The 19124-nt window shown below is 41.0% G+C and overlaps 1 protein-coding gene across 3 annotated transcripts in view; it reads left to right on the top strand.

Annotated features, from left to right (window-relative positions):
- MACROD2 (mono-ADP ribosylhydrolase 2) overlaps positions 1 to 19124 on the top strand; it is an 839235-nt gene that overhangs the window by 562123 nt on the left and 257988 nt on the right. The gene's annotated exons all lie outside the window — the stretch shown is intronic.

Here is a 19124-nt window from a genome sequence, read left to right as displayed (position 1 = left end):
ATTTGCAGCCCTGACACGCAAACGTTGACTAGGACTTATGCTTGCGGTTTGACCCGTAACAATTAGCTTTACCACAAAGGTACTAACTGTATCTTTCTGAAATTCTGTGTGAGTGTTGGATAGTTATTATGCTAGGAAAGCAGCTACTTTCTCTTATTCTTTTATTTTTTCTAGCGCACAGTGAGACTCTGGTCTGGCCTAGGCACAGGCTGTTGTGGAATTGCCCCTTATGTGCCCCATTTCTTGCTTTCAATAGGAAACCTTATCTCTTCTATGCATTTATATAATACCTTCTGTAATGGCCCTGGTCAGCGTCAGAGACCCTAAACATTACTGCAGTGTAAATACAGAAAGTCACTGTTATCAACAATTACTGTAATCTACAAAGAGCATCTCTCATTCAGATGCTTGATGTCTGAAAATTGCTTAAAGAAGTGAGCAAGAGGTATGTACAAGAGTAGTGGGGCTTTTGGGTCGCCTGTGAAAGAAACAATAAAATAAAAATTTAAAAAGTAGTAATTCTGTTGTTATGAGGCCAAGTGTTTTCTCACTCCCGTGTAACAAAGTGAGAGATCATCAAAATTGACCTGCCATTCTGCAGCTCCAGGTACCTGAAAGACAGTTTGAAAGTGTCTCTTCCTCCAAGGGCTGCTCACTGCATTGCCCTCTTTTCTGTATCTCTGCAAGACAGGAACGCTGCCATACATCACTGGAAAGGACAACTGCTGCTGAGGCAGAAGACCATAAGAGTCAGATGAGTCAGCATAATGAATGGTTAACCCCATTCATAAGCTTGGATCCCTACTTATAGAACATATTCTGCATTTCTGTGTTGCTGTCCATGTGGTGATCTTAATGAAAGACCAGCCTGGGCCCGGGTCAGGGTTCTGGCTCTTTGTCTTCAGAACAGGGTGAAAGCCACTGTGTGCCACACACTGCTGGAGACTCTTCCACCTTTCTTCTGTCTGAAGATGCGATGCCAAAGACGACAGTGTACGATACAACAAATTACAACAGTGGGAGGAATCATGTATTGCAATGGCCTGATTTTTCTAGAGAGAAAAGGGATTATTTTAAACTGATTTTCTGTGGTAGTGGAAAGTTAGACATGTATACGTGCTTTAAATTTGTGCAGCTTGAGTAATCTGCTGAAGGTTGTATCAGTGCGTAGAGTTAAGTTGCAGGCATGCATAGTCAGGATTGAGGCATTATTTCTCAAATTCCGTGTTAATTATTAAGAATAAATCAGGACATTCAGAAATTGTTTTCTATTTCATAGTCTATCCGAATCCTATTATTCAATTTAAGCCACTTGTCTATAATAATGAAATATTAAACAACTTGTGAAAACAGATGTGGCCTACTGCAGAGGAAACATAGCATGTCAAAAATTACCTTTCTGTGAATACTATTTAGGAAGAAGTTAGGATGCTTGCAAGAATGTCTGCACAGAGTCAAATTGTTGTTGTTTACTTCGCGGTAATAGCATAGATGTTAAATTCCCCTTCAGGCTGACTCAGGGTGAGGCACTCACAACCAAACGTGCGCCTTGTGAAAGAGCGTGAAGTCAGAAGTTCAGTACTTGTTAACAAGGTGACTACAGAAATAAATGTGGATAGCCTTTTTGTGTACCTGCCAGGCAGGAGGGCTGAAGTCAGCCATCTACTTGAGGAGCTGGTTAGAGAGGAGGATGGGAAAAGTCACCTTCTGCTGCTCTAAAATACACTTTGGCTCAGGTTTCTGCTCGATAGAGCTGAATTCAGTTTATTTCTGAGCTGTCACTACTGCAGAATAGCACCGGTTCGAGAGGTATTCTGCGCAAAGACTAACTGTAATTGGCAATCCATTTCTTCATTTCCATGCTATAGCCGGCTTGACAAATTAATCACAATCAAACACAGGCTGCGGGATGGGGGCGACCTCTGTAGCACAGAAGAAAAATGAGTCCTCACGCTGGCATGACAGAGTAATCTTTCAATTCACCCCGTTGGGCTGAGCGAGGGGACTCAGTGGTGTGCCTGCTGCTGGTGCCGCCCATAAACAAACTGCTCAGCGCTGGGCTTTGGCTGATGGGGTGGAAGCTACTGAGTGCTGGCCTCATCACTGCTGTGGGACAGGGACTGCCTGCATCTGGCCTGATGAGAAGCAGTGGCTCATGAGATGGGTAGGGAGACTTGACCCGAGTTGTGCTGTGTCCGGTACCGTAGGAACCATGCCTTGCTTTGGTTGTGTCTGTGGTGCCCCTGCACAAGCAGCCTGTGGCAGCAATGCTTATGGCTGGCAAAAAAGAAATGGTATCCAAAACAAGATGGGAAAGAATGGCAAACAACTAAGTGTTGAGATCTGCTGTTAGATCTCAGCTTAGCTGTCTTCGTATGTACTTCAAATGGTGCAGCACATGCATGACTTCTAGGGTTATATTTGGGATATAATGCTCTAATACAGCAGGCCTTTCCTTAATAATGTTTTTTTTATATTGTCTGCTGCTGGGATTTTAGCTTCCCATCTGGTAACTAAAACAGAAACAGAGCTGATTTCTTGCTGTAGTTAGTCAGTGTACCTTGGTTTCTGAGCTATAATAGTTTCCACTGGCTGTGAAATATTCCTCTGCATTTAAAGAAATAGATCTAGCTTTTTTTAATTGACCCTATTCACTTTGGCTATAACTGCATTGATTTTAGCAGAGGAATGATCTAGTGATTTATATTGTACTTCTCTAACAGTTTTTTGTCAGATAAGACTTTGTTTTTCTTCTTGAAAGAGTGCCTAGCCCCTTGGAAGGGATGGTTCTTTGAAGTCTGATTTGTAAACAGTTTGTGTATGCGTGTCTCTTTTTACTCCTTTCAATATTTTACTTATATACAAGAGCGGAAGACTTTCTTTCCTATGTATTACTAGATGATAAACAGTATTTGTCATTTTCCAATTTATTTTTGGACAGTGCAGCGTATCATCTAGTAATACTGTTATCATCTAGTAACACTGTTTATCATCTAGTAATACATAGGAAAGAAAGTCTTCCGCTCTTGTATATTGTTTTCCTTTCTCTTCTCCATGATGTTTGAAAGAACCCTTTAACAGAAATAATGTATAGTGCTATTTATCAGGTAATAATTTACTGTATGTGATGTTGTGGCACCGAAAGGCTTCCTGTCCCCTTCTATTCTCATTTCTCTCTGGAATAAGAACATTAAACTCACACTTTGCAGGAGCTGGTAATACTGCATATGAAAAACATAGTCTTTCATGACAAATTGTGACTGCTCTGTCAAAAGCCAAATTCTGGTTTGCTTAGTTGAACCGAGCAGCGCTTACAAGTCTCGGCCAGTCACTTCCTGAGGGAAGGTGCTGTTCCACGTGAGGGATGTTATGCTGATCCTGCATGGAGGGCTTGGTTCCGACATCCTTGAGCTACATAGAAGCGGTATGGATGTCAGCACGTCACTCTAGTTGGCAGCTGGGTTGCTTGTTTTCTCTGTAAATTTTCCTGTCTCTGTTGTTCTGGTCAAAAGAATATTTCTAGAGAAGATGACAGCACAAACTGTTGGGCATTCAGATAAGAGAAATAGAGGATAGGCAGATCTAGAACCTAATTGAAGAAGTGGTTTCAGCTTTAGGATGAGAGTAAACCAACTGTTCCAGCACTGACCAGTGTGCAGTGCATAGCATCAGCCTCATGTACCAGTTCATTATCCCATGTTTTATGCAGAATACGTATCACTGTAAATTGCCCAGTGTAGGCTGTGAGCTGGAGACTGTGCAGTCATAATGGCTTTTCAATTGATGCAGTTTTATGGCTTCAGAACATTTATCAATTTCTTATGCCTTTAATTACCATAAGATAGTTACATTTGTGTCCATAATAGGTGCTGAACATTATGCCACTGTTAGATTTTTAACCATTCTCTTTGTTGTAGTTAGCAAGTATGATATAGCAGACTATTACGGGGCCAGAATGTTGGTTTGTTTTTTTAAACCAAGTGCCGTGAGGAACCTCACTGTGCAAGGCCAGCAACGTTTTGAGCTGTATTTGCTATCTGATTGTAATCCTCCGTTTTTTTCTGTTAGTGTTGCGAAACAAGCATTGCTTAATTAAAGGAAAATAATTTTCATTAGTTTTAGGAAAATAAAGCCTACCTCCCAGAATGTGAACGGAAGGAGAAATCGCTGCATTTTCCACAGAAATGAATATGTGGCAAAAAAACTGTAATGCTTCTTAGATGTTTATCAATAGCTGTGCATTAGTAATCTCTTATTTTGTTGTGGACTTCTTAAGTTATGATTTAGTAGTTTCAAAATATTAATGATTTAGTGATGTACTGATGTACAGTAAGCTCATCTTACACAGGAAGATGTTAGAGTTGAAGTTCGCTTCTAATCAAAGCTGTCAGCCATGATGTAGATAACGAGGGTGCATATTGGCAATGCTCCTCATTCCTAATGAGGCTTTCGGTTTGTAGAACCTTATAGCAGTCTCCCAGTTCTGTGGCCTGATTAATGAGTTGTCACCATTTTATTGAATATAGGTAATCAGAAGCAGCAATTGAATTCATCATATTTGGCAGCCACGAAATGGAGAATGTACAACAACTGACAAATTGAATGTTCAAGAATCTCTAGCTGTTTAATTTATGTACAAACCAGGTTTTATTAACTCCCTATGTATATTTTCAGTTCATGTTTTCCAAAGCTACACGAGAGTACAGGACACAAAAATACTTAACTGCCTCATTACTGAATTTCTGAAATAATTCCGGTCTGTTCTGAATTGTCTCATTAAGAGCAGTCAGAGATGTTCCAGTTGTGGAATTTCAATCATTTGATGTTAAAGAATTAACTTCCTCTGCCTTTTTTAACTTGTTTTGTGTTTTTAATGTTTCTTTTCCTAGCGGTTGACCTTTCTGATTTTCCCAGGCGGATTACACGGTGTTTATGTTGACCTTAACCCTGCTCAACCCTTTCTAAAAAGGAATAGGTAGAAATGTTTTCATGCCAATAAAACATAGACTTGTAGTTGATAAACATTATGCTTAAATTAGATATGATTTTAAGAAATTATCTACTTTAAAAAAAAAAATACTTTGGATTATGAATTAATTTCATCTAATAGACCAATTTTCACCGAGTTTTGTGGCATCCTCGTTAGGAGGAGGTCACCTTGATGTTTGCACTTAGAATAAATTTTGGCTCTGGCTCCACGTGTTGTCATTCTTGGTGCCTTAAATGTTCTCACCTCCACAATTTTTTAATCTGCTTATTTTTATTACTTGTTTTTATGACTCTTACTGTCAACATATTTCATTAGTTTTCTACTTATTAAGCAAAATGGTTCTGCCTGATTTTTTGCGTGTAGTCTTAATTTTGTAACTTTTAATGTATGATCCCTGCTATTTAGATTACTTGGTATTTATTGCTTGTTTCTGTCACCGCCTACTGAATATATTAATGTCTGTGAATGAATCTCTAAATGGTGATGCTCTTCTCTTCCCCCAGAATCTTAAGTCTGATGATAAAACTGTCTTCCTCTTCCTTCACAACAAATCTAAATATCCACTTAATAAACACTAGGAGGTAATCTCGTGCTTCAATCCAATCCTGAATCCTGTCTGTAATTTGCAGTGCTTAAGACAGTGCAATGCTTAAGACACTAATATGCATCACACTCAGAATTATTTAAAAGATGCTTTGCTTTAGTAAGTGATGAAATACGTACTCCAATCTAAGCGCTATCTGGTGCTGCTCCCAGTGAGTGGTGTGCATGGCATAAAACCCTCTGGGGGCTTTCAGGTGCTGAGCTCATGCCTTCCATCCCACTGCTTCCCTTGTCCTGTCCAGTGCCAGGATGGTGGAGAATGTTCACTCTGACATCTCAGCCAGCAGACCCAAACATGGAGTAAGTTCTGGGGGAAAGGGTTGAGCTGCTTTCTTTGTTTCTGTCCTTCACCTTCTCCTCTCTCTTGCCTCTTTCCCTCCATTCATTCAATGAATTTTCAAAAGTACCTCAATCCTTCTCAATCATCAATTATTTTCAGCGTACACCTGGTGTTACTGTCTCAGTCCTTTACATATCTGGAATATGAGAAAGGCATATGTGGAGTTTGATGGGAAGTGATAGACAATATCAACATTTCAGCAGAGCCCCAGAAGCTCACATTTCCTCCTTTGACTGTAGCTGCATTCTTGCACAGTAGCTCCTCTGATAGTTTTCTAACCAATTTTGAAACTGCTTGCATAAGCTACTCTGACTGCTGTCCATAGCGCGTTTTTTTTTCCCTTCCTGCTCTTTCAATCTGTGTAGATAAATTTTACCCCAGTTTCTATAGGAGAGGAGGTTTCTGAATTTGTGCTCATGTTCCATTCTATGATTCCCTTCTTTGGGTGTCCACATGAGGTTGGGTATGCAGTAATTTCTCATTCCGTTCATTCAAATTCTTTTGCCTCTTAAGGAGGTCTGCTTTGCCTGTTTCCTAAGGAATACAAATCCTGCTTCTTTGACCTTTCTGAATTTTGGAAAGCCTTCTTTCACTTTGATGTCCACCACTGATTTTTTTCTATTTCTAGAATACTTTTGAGTTCAATACCAAGTGCTGCGTATAAGGTTTGGTAAGTATGGTGCTGGTACTGTTGATTTTACTTTGTCCTTAACTAATTCAGAGAGGGACTGTACATTTGTTTGCTTTTTGAAATAACTTTTAGTCGTAACATTCAGACTTGCAGTGGTATAAACCTACAAACATTCCACATGATGTTCTTTTCCTGTCTCTGGGACGTAACACCAGGTTATGCAAGGTTATTCTGCAAAGCTCATACACAAATATTGTAACTGGACTGAACACTGGTATTGAGCCCATTGCTCTCGTCTCTTCAGCACTGCTTGTTCTCTTGCTCTGTTTGTGGAGGTCCTTTGTTTAGCAATTGATTTGTAAAAATCAACACTGTTTCTTGTAGCATGACAGTCCTATTAGTTTTGTAAATCTGACTAGAATTGCTCCCTCTTCCAGTACCTTTGTGAACAATTTCTTACTCAGATCTCACATGTTTGTACTGTAATGCTTTCACTTGTCCTTCTGTGCCTTTTTTACCGGTTTCTTTCTGCATTTTATGACAACATTTTATAGTCCTTCAGATGGCAGGATTTCAAACTGAGTGCTTTGGCAAACAAGGAGCTGCTGGGCGCCATTTTGTTCTTTCCAAAGCCCGCCTTGCCGGTGCATTGCTGAGGGGCTCAGAACTGGCGGGAAGCCGCCCGGTGCTCCCAGCTCCCCTCACAGGGCCCCCAGCCACCCTGCTGCAGCACCTCGATGCCCACACAGCGGCCCAGCAGTCCTGCAAAGTTCCATTTTCCTTCAGGTACCGTCCTCAGCATCTCATCCGTTATCACTGACTGCCAGTGAAGACTGGTAAAAAACTGTTTCTCCATATCCATTGTTACCCTTTCTCCCTTCTCATTTATCAGAGGGGGGTATATGCTCACTTCTGACCAATGTACCTGTAGAACTCCTAGTTATTTTTCTCGTCCCTCACCGAGTTAAGCTCCATCTGCGCCTTGACTTTACTGATCCTGATCTCTGCATGTCCAGAGGGTGTCCCTGCATTCTTCCCAGGCAACACATCCTTGATCCACTGCCTTTACATGTCCCTCTTTTCCCTCAGTCCTGGCCCAGCCGTGCCTATTGCACGCCCTTTCGACTCCATTTCTGCACTGGCAGTGCCATGGAGATCTTACTTAACTGCATAGAGCTGCAGAGGGGAGAGACCCTTTCCTCAGGTGAAAGGACCCGCCGTTTCCAACTGACCCAGGGGACGCGTCCAGCCCTAATTGAGTCACTGATCACTGATGGTGTTAACAACCATGAAATTAAAAACTAAAATTTACTAGGGCTGGTTTTAGACCGTAGCTGAAAGCCCTGCTCTATCCATAGCCATAGGAATGACTGTGCTGTGGAGGGTGGTGACTGCAGATGGCAGATTCTCACATGGGTAGTTTGGTGAAATAATCTAGGCCCAACCATAAGTACTACAGTGATATTTTTGTGGTCTGGAGAAACGCAGCTGTTGTGTTAGTACAATGTATCTAGAATGGAATTCTATAGAGATAGAGGACCCATTGATCTGATCAAATATTAAAAAAACCCACAAATTTACACTGCCTAAAGCAACTCAGTAAGCTTGAGTGTGATGCTTATGCTGTTTCAGTCATATTAGGTACCTTTTCCCCCTATTTAGTTTTATTGCTTAACAATCAACATTTCTCCACCCACTGAGTTTATGTGCTTTTCCATATACCTGCACTGATCTATCTGGGATTTCATATTTCTGAGAGGATTAATTGTGTTTGTGATGCAAAGTGTGGATATCTGCCTCGAAAGCATCATTTTCCCAAGGTGCACTGGGGCTCATCTCACGCTGAGTGTGTACACCAACTAAATTTAACAAAGCGCTGGAATAAACCACCATTCCTGCTGCCTCATGGCCGCGTTTACAGGGAAATGGAGGTGGGAAATTTTCACTGAGGGGCTCAGGTTAAGGCTGCCTGTTTTTTTAAGTGGAGGTCTTCTAATCTCATTTGTCTGACAGGTGCTAAGAAATTTACATTTAAATTGTTCAGATCAGCATCTTATTTGTACTGGGTTGTCAGACAAAAGAAATCTTAGTCTTCCATATCTATCCCTGCTTGATCTAACCAACCATAGCATAGGCTCCTTCTTTTCTAATATGGGTATTGTTTCTGACTAAAGTAATTCATTTGCATCAGCCTTTCTCCTTCTCCTATATCAGTTTGAATATTGTTCAAAATGACACAGAAAATGTTCTATTTTTCTTGAAGAATGACCTCTTGCAAAATGAGATCATTTTACTCTGAAATCAAGCACGCCAGTGCTGCTCTAGCCAGAAGCGATGGCAGTTGCTAAACCCTCCTAAGCATTAGGAATTTCCATTGCCTTCCAAAGCAACACAGATTTGCTTGTATAATGTTAAAAAAAAAAAAAAAAAGAAATCGTCACACTGACAACTTGTCAGAATACATGCTGATAATACTATTTAAAACAAGTGTTAATAATACGTAAAGTTCAGATCGACCCTAAATTGGATTTGAATCCATGCGATTGGCAGTGCTGTTAAGTAGTTATTTAATTTCCTTTTTGATTGAAGTATGCAAGACTCAGAAAATGCGTAATTGTGAGTGAAATGCAAATGAGAAATATTAGCAAAAAAAACCATTAAAAAAAAACAACACAAAACTTGTTTGACAATTAAGTCTGTGATTTTTTTAAATTATGAAATTAATGAGATCCAGGATATCTTGTTGGTCAACTTGTGTTATTGGGTTTAAAAGGCAGCTGATGATAGAGGCTGATTGTCAGCCAAGAGAAGTGTTGCAGTACGGGGTGCTAACTTAGGTATATGTAATTGAATTAGCGTGAGAGAATGAGACCTTAAAAACAGACAGGAGGTCAAAGAGTCAGTGTTTTCCAAGATGATATTTTTATGTTTTTCCCTTTAGCTGTTGGTTCCATGCTCTTTAGCACATGAGCATTTGTTTGTCAGTTTTCCCATGAATCTAATTTCCAAAACTCACTAATTAATTGTTTTTCTCTTTTTGTGCATCTTTTTGTGATTTGAGGAAACAAAACAAGAGGAAAATACTTTCATTGAAGCATCTGGGGAAGTATAAAGTAGTTGCTGGCCATTCCCACGTACTTTTCATTCACTTTACCAAAGGTACAGCATGAAATGAAGGTGTGTCTGGATTGTATTGGCTAGTTGCTAATACATAACAGCAGCATAAAGTAGTTTCTGCTTTAACCCTTTCTGCGTGTTAAAATATATTTTTTCACATGGAGCTCATCTCTAACCGACCAAATAGCCTCTCCAGAAATGATACAGCATCTATGCAAGGAGGAAAAAAGGCTTTCTCTAAAAAAAGATATGATATTATAATGACTCTCAAGTCAGACATCTGCACAAATACTTGTTTTAGCAGCGTGTATGTAGAGGATGCTGTATTAGTTATGAGGTGCCTTAATGCTCATTGAGAAAGAGTAACTATTAAACATCAAATAAAAAACACAGCCATCTCTGCTCCTCTAAAATATACTGACATCTTTGAACTCCAGATTATCTGGAAATATTTCAGTTTTGAGCTGCTGTGGATTTCCTGAGTACAATAGCTGCTGGTCTGTGTGACCCTATAGTATGATTTATCACTGCCTGAGGCAAGAGTGGGGAAAAATCCACACTGTGAATAATATGCACAAACTAAGAATCAATAATATGTTTGTTAAAAACGAGTAAACTAAGTAGATAAAATATGCCTCACACAGTGACTTGCTTTTTCACCCAACCTGCTCTGTAAATTTTTTTCATGTAAGTCTTTTGGGGAAAAAGATAAAAGAACATCTTTGTTTCCTTTTGCTCCAAAAGGAGCTGAGTATATGTAGTTTCAGCTGATTTTCTTTATGTGCTCTTAGGAAATCTTTGATTTCCCTTGGAGAGGAGATAAGAACTGTGCTTCAGTTGAAATAATGTCAGATTGTTTTGTTTGTTCTTGTACGTGTATGGCTCTCACTAAGTACTCTGTTGGTTTTAGATAATCCAGCCAGGTCTTTGGGTTGCGTCTGTCAGAGCAATTGAATGTGGTGGAAGTGATTCAAAGGATAGAGATGGACTGACAGTGCTGGCTGTTTTCTTTGTGGGAGTGCATGTTCTTGTCCATTGCCTATGTATGCCCTACTCCTCTGAAAAAGTTTCTCAGGCTTTTGATATTGTCATCTCTTTTCTTTGTACTGTAGTAGCTTGTCTTCTCTTATATGCACATATATATATGTGTGTGCGTCCCCAAATCCTTGTACTTCAACTCCTGTCATATTGTGCTGCTTATTTTCAGTCAAAATACTCAGAGCTCCAGCAGAGCTGACAGCCCTGAAATTCTCTCCCAAACCCAATCCTCCTTTCAAAAACTGAACCCCATCTTGCAACCAGAGCTGCTGCGCTCTCTTTCTCTTCTTTCACTCCATCTTGCTGCACCTGAGTGCACTTCCCTCATTGCTATCAATTCCCACTGCCTGCACAAAGATTCTCTCACAGCGATTTCTCTCTCTTCTCCCCAGGCCTAGCCAACAGGCAGGCAGCAGCATTAGTAGACATCAGGGACCTCCAGCACTGTGAAGCACGTCGAGGATATCTCATCTGCAGATGGGCCTGCAGTAAGAGTTTGCAATCGATTGCAAGATGCATTCCCAACAGGGAACACGGCTTTGCGAGGTCCAGGCTGCATCTCATTCCTACTGCTGACCAGCAGATCTCTGGAAGCAAAGGCTTCCCTTCACGCTTAGGGAAATTCATGTCAAGGAAGGGGTAGTGTCAGCAAAGCATCACTGCATTGGACCACATAACACCCCATTTTTCAGAAAAACAAGAAGCTGCAAATGAGAGGTGGTGCTGACTTTCTAAAATCTTTCAAGGCATTTCAGGAAGGTAGCATTGGTTCTTCACACTTTGCTTCAGGCATTTTTATTCTGATCAGTAGGTAGAAAAAAAATGTTTGACCATGCTGGAATTGAAACTACAATAAAGCCAATATCCCATTGCTGTTCAATTCAGTGTGTGATGGCAGATTTCACAGTTGACTAGCACGTTGCACTTTGTTTCAAATTACTTTTGCTGGATTATGTTACCACACACAAAAAAACCCAACTTGCTTCATATGAATAAGTAGAAGATGAAATACTCTGCATTAAGGAGTTCGTGTGCACTTAGAAACCTCTTTCAATTAACATTTCTCTGTGCAACACTCGTTTCTGGAATAGTAATTCTAGATTTAGTGTAGGGAGTGTGTTAAGAGGAAGGATGTACTTGAACTCATGAACAGCTGTATACATATGCCTAAATGGCCCTGCAGTTTGCACAAACATTGTATATACACCCTCGTAGGTAAGATTCTATAATTGCATAAGTACCTCTGCAAGTACATCTTGCACTTGCTTTTGCATTATATATGCTTTCTCATACCATGTTAGGATGCTTATTGCCGGAGTGGAGCGATCTTTTCCCTTTCAGCACCGTGCCACCTTTCTACAGTTGCCTTATTACATTCAGCTCAAAGCCTTAATGTTCCACAAGAGCATTTTAAAATATTCTGACAGACAGAACAGCTCCATCGCATAACACAGTAAACAGCACAGCTCTGAAGCAGTTAGCTTCCCAGAATGTCTCTGAGTATTGCTTGCTACATTTTTTCAGAAGACGCTTAGCGAACCCGTCTATCCGCGATGTTGTCGCCCTGCGAGCACTCTTCCTATATAAGCTGGAAAAAGAATGAAACCAAGATCTTGACTTTTAATAAAAATATACTGACTGCTGCAGAAAAGCGCACAGTTCTTGCAAATCCACAGCTCTCCTGCAGGATGCAGATACAATGTCTCTTGCAGACACGTAGCTCTCACTACTCATAGAGAAGCTCCTCCTTTTTTTCTTCCCACCAATGCTGACAAACGACAGACAGCTGAGTAAACTTAAAAGCTAGCTTTTTCTTTACTGGAATCCTAGGATTTGTTAATGAAAGCCTCTATCTGTTCAATTGACCTACATAATTATAGCTTACTTCTATATTCAGCCAATACTTTTATCACCGTTATATGACAAATGTTTTCCTGATGATATCAATGTAGTAGAGTGTGAAATGAAGCATGGTGTGGCAGCGTGTGTTTCAGAGAACTGGCAGATGGCCTGCTTTTTTCTTGCACCAGTTTCCTGTAAGGGACCGCTTCATTGGCAGCCTTACGCCAAGTCCAGGTTTGCGTTTGTACAGAAGAGCAGCTGAACTGCAGATGTGGAAGGTGGATTGCCATGCCCACAGGACGAGACCACTGTTGGTCAGCACAGTGATGAGCCTGCACAGGTCTGTCATTGCTGACAAGCTGAGGCAGAGCCAGCCCAGCTGGAGCCCATGCATCTCAGCCTGCAGCTTGCCTTGGTTTTGTTGACTTGCATGGTGTTTGTCCCCTTCTGCCAGCCCTCACCTGAGCCGGGGCTTGGTTTAGAGGACCTGCAAAGCTCCCTACCAACCTCTGTGCTTCTGTGAACCAGGGATCACTGAGTTACCCTGTGCCGTTCCGTGGCTCTCTGTCATTTCAGTACTCTACCTACTTATCACTGCAGCATAGCAGAGGCATTCTGTTTCTTCTGTTTGTTGCTATATGCATATTTTGGGTTCCTTTACTAACCTTCCTCTACCAGCTGCCTTGTTATCAAGTCAGTGGTTGAATGCAATTGGCAGTGATTCTTCAGAAACTGTATTTATTTTCCTGTTGCTGCGGAATTTATTCAGTTGAGGGAAATGAGAAAGCATGCTCCTTGCTCAAGAGGAACTGAGAGACATTTCTTCAGAAAAATGCTTTATTTATGCATTTTGAAAATGTCTCATTTTCCTTTTTAATTTTATTTACATGCCAGTTACTTACTGTAGCATAGTTTAAAATGGATACAGCAAGTCCGTGCGGCTGTGTTTCTTGGAGTAACTGGGGTAAACAAAAGTTACTGTATTTTCACAATACTTAGTTTCACTGTCTTTCTGAGACTTAATTTTTGAGTAGGCAGCAAATAATAAGGTTGTCCTCAGCTGAATGAGTTCAGTAGGGCATAGTAGGTTATTTAGAAGATTCACAGCTCTCCTCTTTAGCCTTCAGCGCCGCCGATTGAAATTAGGGATGCAGCTGATCCATTTCCTTTTCAGGTTGCGAGTGACCACAAAAATGATAAAGCTAGCAACTTGTCAGCTTGTTTTTCCAGTCATCACATGACTGTGGTTGGTGAAGAAAAAAAAGAAGAAAAAAAGAAGAAAAGCCCAATAGCAGCAGCAAAGTTCTTGGTAGGATACTACCGTCTGTGCTTCCGGAAGGGCCAGATTTACCATGGTAATGGGAATCAGCTCAGCATGAGTGAATTCATTTTGACTACTATAATACGTCTTTGACAAGATGATTATATGGGTTTGGTTGTAAGATTATACTCCTGCTAGTTTCACAACTGAAGGACAAGTGAACGTATTGAGTAACCCTACCTCAGGCGTGCTGGGCTATGCATCTCATTTGTTCCCTTTTATTGTCATACATTGATGAGGTTGAAGTGTTATGATTACTGTGTTGTCAATAGCAAGTCTTAACCCACATGACCATAATGAAGCTCATTTGCTCACATGTCTGCTCTGATTCAGAAGGCATTTTTAGCCCTGATAGCAGTATTGGATTTCAGACCATATATTGGATGAATGCTTGGTGCTTTTTTCTCTTTTTAACAAACCTGGTAAGAGTTTATTTTCCACGCCATCTAGTGCACACAGTTCAGCAAATACTAGCTGTGTGGTGCACAACAAGGGGGGGGGGGTCTTCTATACATTTCCACAGTGTCAAAATGTGGCTGTTGAGCTCCTATGAGAAGAACATTATTAAACATCATTGGCAAATACATAAACTGAATAATGCTAGTTATTCCATTTTGACAGTTGTGTTGACTGAACAATGGGAGTCGGGTTTGATTTCAGAGCAGTTTTGTACGGCAGTATGTCCCTGATATGTGCACAAACATTCCAGTGTAGATATTTTCTGAGAAAGTAGGGGAAACTCTGAAATGAGCATTTGTGCTGAAATGTGTTTGTTTTTTCATGACTTGCTTCAAAATGAAACCATTAAAACTGGCAAATAAGTGTATTAAGATTGTGATGAGCTGTTCTCAAACCGCAGAGAAGGGAGCAGACGGAAATGAATAAAAACCTTTGTAGCATTTAGACTGTGCCAACAAAAAAGGACCTTTTTTCCTTTCTTTTTTAATTTAGGATGATCTGATGTACCGAAAACATCTCAGTTAAACTGACAGGCTCTAACACTGACCCCTGCGGCTACTGAAGTGTTTTTCTGGATTGACGTTTGCTTGTTAGCATTATAACCTAACAGCTATAATCCGTTATCATCATCTTCAGCTATATCATATTAGAGGTTCATTATTTAGTACTTAGGTTTTCTTAATGGACTTTTCATGGGGAGGCAGCATTACCTGTCTCTGAGCCGGACATTTTTAATAACATGTAGCAGTGAATTGAGGACAGTAAAAGAGACAGATAAAGCTCCCAGCACCTCCATACAGTCTGAGTCCCTTAAATAGACTTCTATTAATTTTATCTCACAGAATTCTTGTTACGCCGCTTTTCATTGAAGAACGTGTAGTATACATTTTCCAAATACTGCACAGACAAATTAGGCATACAGTAATAGACATTCACAGTGGTGTGAATGTTTTTCTGCTAAATCCCCTCAGCACAAAAGGCCGGGCGTTTGTCCTGCGTGTGGAACAGCAGGGAATTCATTGCGTATTTTTTGAATGTTAATAAAACAGGGGGACTTGAATGTTCTCAGCAGTTGTTTTTAAGGGAATAAATAGAAAAATAAGGGGAACTTCAGCATGCATCTCCACGCTTACTGTCTTCTTCAGCCCCTATCCACACTTTGTTTCTCTAAAAGAGCACAATTATTTAATATCTAATGTGTTGAAACAGTTCTGTAAAATTTTATCACCCTTTCTCTGGGAAGTTATGACCACGAGAGCCTGCATAACATCCCGTTTGTTTCACCACTATTTCTCAGGTCAGCGTGATAATTTCCAGGACTAAGGTGATAAAGTCCTGGAAGCAGATGCAGAAGCTCATAAGTCAGAAGATCTTTTAAAGCTTTCATAGACTGTCTCCGTGGGTAATGTCTGCCCAAGGACACATGGGAAGCAACAGAGTTCATTTGGAACGGCGTTCAGTTTTTGTTGTTGCTTTGTTGTTTGTTTATTGGCAGTTGGGTGGTATAGCCATGAAACAAAGAATGAAAGTAGGGGAATAGTCATCTCTTAGCAACATGCAAAGAGGAGGAAAGGAAATTCCTAAGCTTGGCTGAAATTAGAGCGATGCCGGTAGCCAAGGTCAGTGTTGAGAGCTAGCAGTCACTTTTCTATAAGTATGTACTAAGGTGGCTGTGCTGTCTGGGCTGACTTTGCATGTCACACAGATGACTTCAGCTGTGAAGCAACTGGCAAAACCATAAGAGTTTTCCTCCAGGATTCCAAGTAATTTTTATAGATTTTGCAGTAGCAAGTCAGCATGAACAGTAATGAAGAAGGCTGTTCTTTAAGAGAGGGCTCCTGAGCTGGGAGAGGCATAAGTGGCAGTGACTGCTTACTTCAGTGTTTGTCATGGTTGGAAGATTTAAAGTTGATCCTGGTAACAGACGACGAGCTGTGGTTAATGGGCACTGCAGCAGTGTTACCCCATTCTGAAAGAGCTTTTCAGGAGCAAAGACAGCCTGTCACGTTCTGGTGATACAGCAGGATCTGTGGCCAAAATGTAAGCTTTGCCACTGCAGAATGTAGGAAGCACAGCCTGTGTCGGAGACCTGTGTGTGCTGGTAAGTAGATGCTTCACCTCACACCAATCACGGGCATACAACCTACCAACCCCCCTTTTTCTCTAACCAAACAAACCCAGTGAAGTCCTTCAGAGGCTCTGCTTGTCTGCACCTTACAGATAATGCTCCTTTGCCTTTTTGCGCCCCTGTCCTTTTCAGTATTCCAGAGGAGCGCTCACTGCAGTAACATGGGCCAGTGTCACTCTTATTACTTTACCTGTTTTATCTTTTGTGAAATTGAGCCTTTAGCCAGAATTGTCTGAGCTGCTGCTCCAGGAGTCGGTTAACTGTGAGGCTCCTTGAGCTTATTTCTCTCCAGTAATTTGATTCCCACGTGCTCACTGAGATTGCTTTTTTGCTGAAAGCGAAGTGGGGAGGGCTGTGTGTGTGTATGGGAGCGGGCCAGAAATGTTGTGGCAGACAAATGCAGCTCAGAAATAAATAAATAACAATGCAAAAACAGGCCTAAAAAGATCCCGTCTCACTTTATCTCCCTTTAGCCCGGTCCTATAAAACCAAATATTTTTCTGTTAGAGAATCAGAGAGACAGGGTTTTTTGTGCTGGTGCACGGTGTGGAACAGGAGGCCAATCTCCGTCTTGCTTCTGCATAAAGCCAAAAAGATAATCCTTTTATTTAAATTTACCAGAGATTTGTATGAAGCACTAAGTAGGTTGGTTTTTTTAGTAGTAGTTGTCATCATAAAAGGTTTCTGTAGATTTTAAGATCTTTTCTGAAATTGTACTCAAGATTGAAAGCTTTTGTTTTGATTGCTGATCTATTTTATTTTGTTTATTTTACGTTTGTGGTTACTTAAGAGGAACTGAACACCAGTCAGGTGAGCTTCTATTTAAGATTGATTAGCATGGCAGCAGTTTTCTAAATAATGCACAACTTATTGAGAGAGCAGTAATTCTATAAAGTTGTTAGCGTGCTCTTACAGTTTTGGGCAAATACCATACTGAAGGTGAATAGAAAACCAAGCCAGAAAAGCGAATCTTGCTGGAGGGAGGATTGTTCTGAAAATGAACCATTCAGAGCATAAACAATGGTTTATTAGTTGTCTGAAATCTGCTTTTCGCTCTCTACGTGGTCTTCATTTTATGTCCAGGCAAGCCTACCAAACTCTTGGTGCAGAATTTCTGTATTATAAAGTCATGGTTTCTTAGATAAGATGTTAGTAATTCAAATGGACTGTCTGCTTAGAGGTCTGTTACTTTACATGACCTAAATACGTTGTTCTGGTGGCCAACAGGCTGGCCATGAGCCAGCAGTGTGCCCTTGTGGCCAAGAAGGCCAATGTTACCCTGTGGTGCATTGCAAAGGGCGATGCCAGCAGATCAAGGGAGGTGATCCTCCCCCTCTGCTCTGCCCTGGCGAGGCCACACCTGGAGCACTACGTGGGCTCCCCTGTCAAAACAGACAGGGATCTCCTAGAAGGAGCGCAGCAGAGGGCCACAAAGATATAAAGGGCCCGGAGCATCTCCTTTGTGAGGAAGGGCTGAGAGACCTGGGGCTGTGCAGCCTGGGGAAATGAAGACTTAGAGGAGATCTGATGAATGTTTAGCAATATCTAAAGGCAGATGGGAGAGCCAAGCTCTTCTCAGTGGTGTGTAGCAAATAGGACAAGGAGTAATGACTTAAAACTTGAACATAAGAAGTTCCATACAAGCATGCAGAACTTCTTTACGGTAAGGGTGGCAGAGCACTGGAGCAGGCTGCCCAGAGAGGTGGTGGAGTCTCCTTCTGTGGAGATACTCAAGGCCCATCTGGACGCCTGCCTGGGTGACCTGTTGTAGGGAACTGCCTTAGCAGGATGTCTGGACTCAGTGATCTCTTGAGGTCCCTTCCAACTCCTGCAATTCTGTGACTGCAATACTGTGAAATAAAACCGCTGAAGCATTCATTAGTTTGTGTCTTTGGTCACATGCCTTGATGATAGCAGCGTTGTTACTAAATGTCATGGGAGTATGTGTTCTCAGCAATGGTAGATGTATCCACAGCAGTAGTTGTAGGATCTTGGCTAATTTTTCATCTTGGACCTGGAAAAAAAGGAACACACCTATGTTTTATGAAGAAACATGCAGAAAGGAAATGAACCCAAACAGTGACCATACTACCCAGCTTGTTGGATGGCTGTCACTTGTCTCTTGAAAATAACGCCAACGGAAAAAAGCACTTACAAATCCAGTTCGGTTATGGAGAGAAACGCTGGGGGCATGACTCAAGGAGGGCAGAGAGATTTTGTTTGTTTTTCAGTCTAGCACTGCATAAGTTCTGAAAAGAGTTAAAAACATAGGTTTTGGTGGCTAGCAATCCATGTCAAAAAGCTGGGTGCATCTACTGCTTTTTGCAGTGTCTGTACTTCAGTTTACGGCACGAGGGTGTGATGTATGATGTAAAAAATGCTGTATGCATGCATCTGTGTGCCAGATTTCATGCCTGTTTCTGTCGAGCCCCTTTGCTTGCTTGTACGCAGCGCCTGCAGCTCCACCTCTTCAAAGGCTGTTCTATTAATCTAACCTACTGAGGGCTATTCATACAGCTTATGGGTTTTTATATTTAAATCCTCACAGAAATGATTTGCTGCCCTCAAGTTAGGATTTTAAAGGAAAATTAAATTAAGGCTGCCTAAGTAATGAAAGCATCTTTAGATATGATAGATAGAGACCATCAAAGCAAA

Source organism: Centrocercus urophasianus, unplaced genomic scaffold (assembly GCF_019232065.1).
Source record: "Centrocercus urophasianus isolate 14NV4802_14NV808 unplaced genomic scaffold, USGS_Curo_1.0 seq_10, whole genome shotgun sequence".
Taxonomy (NCBI): Eukaryota; Metazoa; Chordata; class Aves; order Galliformes; family Phasianidae; genus Centrocercus; species Centrocercus urophasianus.
Note: the sequence above shows the minus strand (reverse complement) of the source record. Positions and strands in the feature narration are given on the sequence as shown.